This window comes from Solea solea, chromosome 16 (assembly GCF_958295425.1).
Source record: "Solea solea chromosome 16, fSolSol10.1, whole genome shotgun sequence".
Classification (NCBI taxonomy): domain Eukaryota; kingdom Metazoa; phylum Chordata; class Actinopteri; order Pleuronectiformes; family Soleidae; genus Solea; species Solea solea.
The window spans coordinates 3,301,201-3,306,200 of NC_081149.1; the positions used below are offsets into that span (position 1 = coordinate 3,301,201).

A 5,000-nucleotide genomic window follows, 5' to 3' on the forward strand; every position below is an offset into this window, starting at 1 on the left:
ACATGGGCTTGCAATTACGTTGACGCACGGGCACGGGCACGGGCACAGGCACACGTTAACGTCCTTCTAGTTCCAGCCTTGCTTTGGTTTTCACAGAAAAAAGAGAATGGTGCACCGTTCCTGGTGGCACTGCAATGCCAGGTCAATGCAAGGAGTGAAGAGAGCAAGCCCCAGTTTTCACCTCCCAATGCTCAAAAATGCATTTAATATTGAATCCCCATATAGAGGACATATCAGATATTAAACTGATAAGAACAGATACTACACTTGATCTTAGCCAAAAGGCCGAGAAGCGATGGCCCACAAGTGTCTGGGGCCAACTCAAGATCTTGGCACACAAGTTACTTGTTGTGGTGCCATGTTTTTTAAGTGCGCATAACAAAGGCTGCTGCTGATCACCTCCGCCCCAAGGTGATCTAAGTGCACCTCTGAGCCTTGACGGACAGCTGCTTGACATTTGACACACTTAAAGGGCGCGGCCATACAGCAAAGCCCACCAAAAACAACTTAAACTCTTGAACGTTCGAAAGGCTGACCTTTGAGCTCCTCCACGAGCAGGGGGCCTTGCCTAGTCTATAAAAGGAGTCTGTGTCCCAGCCCGTCGGCTTACGGCCATACCACCCTGAGCACGCCCGATCTCGTCTGATCTCGGAAGCTAAGCAGGGTCGGGCCTGGTTAGTACTTGGATGGCAGACCGCCTGGGAATACCAAGTGCTGTAAGCTTTTACACTGCTGCTTCCTTACAAGAAACATGGGCTTGCAATTACGTTGACGCACGGGCACATGTTAACGTCCTTCTAGTTTCAGCCTTGGATGTCGCTCTGCAAGCACGTGAGAAGCTTGGAGATGGGGAGCAGCTTACCCATCTCGGTGTAGCTTCCTAATACTGGAATAGAGTGTAGCAGGTAGTGGAGATAAAGGCTCAAGTGCAGTGTGTTCGAAAGGCTGACTTTTGAGCTCCTCCACGAGCAGGGGGCCTTGCCTAGTCTATAAAAGGAGTCTGTGTCCCCGGCCCCTGGGCTTACGGCCAAACCACCCTGAGCACGCTCGATCTCGTCTGATCTCGGAAGCTAAGCAGGGTCGGGCCTGTTTAGTACTTGGATGGGAGACCGCCTGGGAATACCAGGTGCTGTAAGCTTTTACACTGCTGCTTCCTTACAAGAAACATGGGCTTGCAATTACGTTGACGCACGGGCACACGTTAACGTCCTTCTAGTTTCAGCCTTGGATGTCGCTCTGCAAGCACATGAGAAGCTTGGAGATGGGCAGCAGCTTACCCATCTCGATGTAGCTTCCTATTACTGGAATATAGTGTAGCAGGTAGTGGAGATAAAGGCTCAAGTGCAGTGTGTTCGAAAGGCTGACTTTTGAGCTCCTCCACGAGCAGGGGGCCTTGCCTAGTCTATAAAAGGAGTCTGTGTCCCCAGCCCGTCGGCTTACGGCCATACCACCCTGAGCACGCCCGATCTCGTCTGATCTCGGAAGCTAAGCAGGGTCGGGCCTGGTTAGTACTTGGATGGGAGACCGCCTGGGAATACCAGGTGCTTTTACACTGCTGCTTCCTTACAAGAAACATGGGCTTGCAATTACGTTGACGCACGGGCACGGGCACAGGCACACGTTAACGTCCTTCTAGTTCCATCCTTGCTTTGGTTTTCACAGAAAAAAGAGAATGGTGCACCGTTCCTGGTGGCACTGCAATGCCAGGTCAATGCAAGGAGTGAAGAGAGCAAGCCCCAGTTTTCACCTCCCAATGCTCAAAAATGCATTTAATATTTAATCCCCATATAGAGGACATATCAGATATTAAACTGATAAGAACAGATACTACACTTGATCTTAGCCAAAAGGCCGAGAAGCGATGGCCCACAAGTGTCTGGGGCCAACTCAAGATCTTGGCACACAAGTTACTTGTTGTGGTGCCATGTTTTTTAAGTGCGCATAACAAAGGCTGCTGCTGATCACCTCCGCCCCAAGGTGATCTAAGTGCACCTCTGAGCCTTGACGGACAGCTGCTTGACATTTGACACACTTAAAGGGCGCGGCCATACAGCAAAGCCCACCAAAAACAACTTAAACTCTTGAACGTTCGAAAGGCTGACCTTTGAGCTCCTCCACGAGCAGGGGGCCTTGCCTAGTCTATAAAAGGAGTCTGTGTCCCCAGCCCGTCGGCTTACGGCCATACCACCCTGAGCACGCCCGATCTCGTCTGATCTCGGAAGCTAAGCAGGGTCGGGCCTGGTTAGTACTTGGATGGCAGACCGCCTGGGAATACCAAGTGCTGTAAGCTTTTACACTGCTGCTTCCTTACAAGAAACATGGGCTTGCAATTACGTTGACGCACGGGCACATGTTAACGTCCTTCTAGTTTCAGCCTTGGATGTCGCTCTGCAAGCACGTGAGAAGCTTGGAGATGGGGAGCAGCTTACCCATCTCGGTGTAGCTTCCTAATACTGGAATAGAGTGTAGCAGGTAGTGGAGATAAAGGCTCAAGTGCAGTGTGTTCGAAAGGCTGACTTTTGAGCTCCTCCACGAGCAGGGGGCCTTGCCTAGTCTATAAAAGGAGTCTGTGTCCCCAGCCCGTTGGCTTACGGCCATACCACCCTGAGCACGCCCCATCTCGTCTGATCTCGGAAGCTAAGCAGGGTCGGGCCTGGTTAGTACTTGGATGGGAGACCGCCTGGGAATACCAGGTGCTGTAAGCTTTTACACTGCTGCTTCCTTACAAGAAACATGGGCTTGCAATTACGTTGACGCACGGGCACGGGCACAGGCACACGTTAACGTCCTTCTAGTTCCAGCCTTGCTTTGGTTTTCACAGAAAAAAGAGAATGGTGCACCGTTCCTGGTGGCACTGCAATGCCAGGTCAATGCAAGGAGTGAAGAGAGCAAGCCCCAGTTTTCACCTCCCAATGCTCAAAAATGCATTTAATATTTAATCCCCATATAGAGGACATATCAGATATTAAACTGATAAGAACAGATACTACACTTGATCTTAGCCAAAAGGCCGAGAAGCGATGGCCCACAAGTGTCTGGGGCCAACTCAAGATCTTGGCACACAAGTTACTTGTTGTGGTGCCATGTTTTTTAAGTGCGCATAACAAAGGCTGCTGCTGATCACCTCCGCCCCAAGGTGATCTAAGTGCACCTCTGAGCCTTGACGGACAGCTGCTTGACATTTGACACACTTAAAGGGCGCGGCCATACAGCAAAGCCCACCAAAAACAACTTAAACTCTTGAACGTTCGAAAGGCTGACCTTTGAGCTCCTCCACGAGCAGGGGGCCTTGCCTAGTCTATAAAAGGAGTCTGTGTCCCCAGCCCGTCGGCTTACGGCCATACCACCCTGAGCACGCCCGATCTCGTCTGATCTCGGAAGCTAAGCAGGGTCGGGCCTGGTTAGTACTTGGATGGCAGACCGCCTGGGAATACCAAGTGCTGTAAGCTTTTACACTGCTGCTTCCTTACAAGAAACATGGGCTTGCAATTACGTTGACGCACGGGCACATGTTAACGTCCTTCTAGTTTCAGCCTTGGATGTCGCTCTGCAAGCACGTGAGAAGCTTGGAGATGGGGAGCAGCTTACCCATCTCGGTGTAGCTTCCTAATACTGGAATAGAGTGTAGCAGGTAGTGGAGATAAAGGCTCAAGTGCAGTGTGTTCGAAAGGCTGACTTTTGAGCTCCTCCACGAGCAGGGGGCCTTGCCTAGTCTATAAAAGGAGTCTGTGTCCCCAGCCCGTTGGCTTACGGCCATACCACCCTGAGCACGCCCCATCTCGTCTGATCTCGGAAGCTAAGCAGGGTCGGGCCTGGTTAGTACTTGGATGGGAGACCGCCTGGGAATACCAGGTGCTGTAAGCTTTTACACTGCTGCTTCCTTACAAGAAACATGGGCTTGCAATTACGTTGACGCACGGGCACGGGCACAGGCACACGTTAACGTCCTTCTGGTTCCAGCCTTGCTTTGGTTTTCACAGAAAAAAGAGAATGGTGCACCGTTCCTGGTGGCACTGCAATGCCAGGTCAATGCAAGGAGTGAAGAGAGCAAGCCCCAGTTTTCACCTCCCAATGCTCAAAAATGCATTTAATATTTAATCCCCATATAGAGGACATATCAGATATTAAACTGATAAGAACAGATACTACACTTGATCTTAGCCAAAAGGCCGAGAAGCGATGGCCCACAAGTGTCTGGGGCCAACTCAAGATCTTGGCACACAAGTTACTTGTTGTGGTGCCATGTTTTTTAAGTGCGCATAACAAAGGCTGCTGCTGATCACCTCCGCCCCAAGGTGATCTAAGTGCACCTCTGAGCCTTGACGGACAGCTGCTTGACATTTGACACACTTAAAGGGCGCGGCCATACAGCAAAGCCCACCAAAAACAACTTAAACTCTTGAACGTTCGAAAGGCTGACCTTTGAGCTCCTCCACGAGCAGGGGGCCTTGCCTAGTCTATAAAAGGAGTCTGTGTCCCCGGCCCCTGGGCTTACGGCCATACCACCCTGAGCACGCCCGATCTCGTCTGATCTCGGAAGCTAAGCAGGGTCGGGCCTGGTTAGTACTTGGATGGCAGACCGCCTGGGAATACCAAGTGCTGTAAGCTTTTACACTGCTGCTTCCTTACAAGAAACATGGGCTTGCAATTACGTTGACGCACGGGCACATGTTAACGTCCTTCTAGTTTCAGCCTTGGATGTCGCTCTGCAAGCACGTGAGAAGCTTGGAGATGGGGAGCAGCTTACCCATCTCGGTGTAGCTTCCTAATACTGGAATAGAGTGTAGCAGGTAGTGGAGATAAAGGCTCAAGTGCAGTGTGTTCGAAAGGCTGACTTTTGAGCTCCTCCACGAGCAGGGGGCCTTGCCTAGTCTATAAAAGGAGTCTGTGTCCCCAGCCCGTTGGCTTACGGCCATACCACCCTGAGCACGCCCCATCTCGTCTGATCTCGGAAGCTAAGCAGGGTCGGGCCTGGTTAGTACTTGGATGGGAGACCGCCT

The 5,000-nt window shown here is 51.4% G+C and overlaps 13 non-coding genes across 13 annotated transcripts in view; 9 read left to right on the top strand and 4 right to left on the bottom strand.

Moving 5' to 3' along the window:
• Positions 1-104: 104 nt before the first annotated feature.
• On the bottom strand, positions 105-297 carry LOC131442327 (U2 spliceosomal RNA). Its single transcript, XR_009232903.1, has one exon. It is a non-coding gene; the product is annotated as a U2 spliceosomal RNA (small nuclear RNA).
• Positions 298-604: 307 nt separating this feature from the next.
• LOC131441181 (5S ribosomal RNA) lies at positions 605-723 on the top strand. Its single transcript, XR_009231856.1, has one exon. It is a non-coding gene; the product is annotated as a 5S ribosomal RNA (ribosomal RNA).
• Positions 724-1,019: 296 nt separating this feature from the next.
• LOC131441062 (5S ribosomal RNA) lies at positions 1,020-1,138 on the top strand. The gene has a single exon (XR_009231739.1). It is a non-coding gene; the product is annotated as a 5S ribosomal RNA (ribosomal RNA).
• Positions 1,139-1,434: 296 nt separating this feature from the next.
• On the top strand, positions 1,435-1,553 carry LOC131441406 (5S ribosomal RNA). Its single transcript, XR_009232072.1, has one exon. It is a non-coding gene; the product is annotated as a 5S ribosomal RNA (ribosomal RNA).
• Positions 1,554-1,670: 117 nt separating this feature from the next.
• On the bottom strand, positions 1,671-1,863 carry LOC131442132 (U2 spliceosomal RNA). Its single transcript, XR_009232712.1, has one exon. It is a non-coding gene; the product is annotated as a U2 spliceosomal RNA (small nuclear RNA).
• A 308-nt stretch (positions 1,864-2,171) lies between these two features.
• LOC131441182 (5S ribosomal RNA) lies at positions 2,172-2,290 on the top strand. Its single transcript, XR_009231857.1, has one exon. It is a non-coding gene; the product is annotated as a 5S ribosomal RNA (ribosomal RNA).
• Positions 2,291-2,586: 296 nt separating this feature from the next.
• Positions 2,587-2,705, top strand: LOC131441041 (5S ribosomal RNA). The gene has a single exon (XR_009231719.1). It is a non-coding gene; the product is annotated as a 5S ribosomal RNA (ribosomal RNA).
• A 124-nt stretch (positions 2,706-2,829) lies between these two features.
• On the bottom strand, positions 2,830-3,022 carry LOC131442133 (U2 spliceosomal RNA). The gene has a single exon (XR_009232713.1). It is a non-coding gene; the product is annotated as a U2 spliceosomal RNA (small nuclear RNA).
• Positions 3,023-3,330: 308 nt separating this feature from the next.
• LOC131441183 (5S ribosomal RNA) lies at positions 3,331-3,449 on the top strand. Its single transcript, XR_009231858.1, has one exon. It is a non-coding gene; the product is annotated as a 5S ribosomal RNA (ribosomal RNA).
• A 296-nt stretch (positions 3,450-3,745) lies between these two features.
• LOC131441042 (5S ribosomal RNA) lies at positions 3,746-3,864 on the top strand. The gene has a single exon (XR_009231720.1). It is a non-coding gene; the product is annotated as a 5S ribosomal RNA (ribosomal RNA).
• A 124-nt stretch (positions 3,865-3,988) lies between these two features.
• On the bottom strand, positions 3,989-4,181 carry LOC131442135 (U2 spliceosomal RNA). The gene has a single exon (XR_009232714.1). It is a non-coding gene; the product is annotated as a U2 spliceosomal RNA (small nuclear RNA).
• A 308-nt stretch (positions 4,182-4,489) lies between these two features.
• On the top strand, positions 4,490-4,608 carry LOC131441185 (5S ribosomal RNA). The gene has a single exon (XR_009231859.1). It is a non-coding gene; the product is annotated as a 5S ribosomal RNA (ribosomal RNA).
• Positions 4,609-4,904: 296 nt separating this feature from the next.
• The window catches only part of LOC131441043 (5S ribosomal RNA), a 119-nt gene continuing 23 nt past the window's right edge, over positions 4,905-5,000 (top strand). Inside the window, exon 1 of the ribosomal RNA XR_009231721.1 lies at positions 4,905-5,000. This exon is cut by the window's right edge and continues 23 nt beyond it. This is a non-coding gene — a ribosomal RNA (5S ribosomal RNA).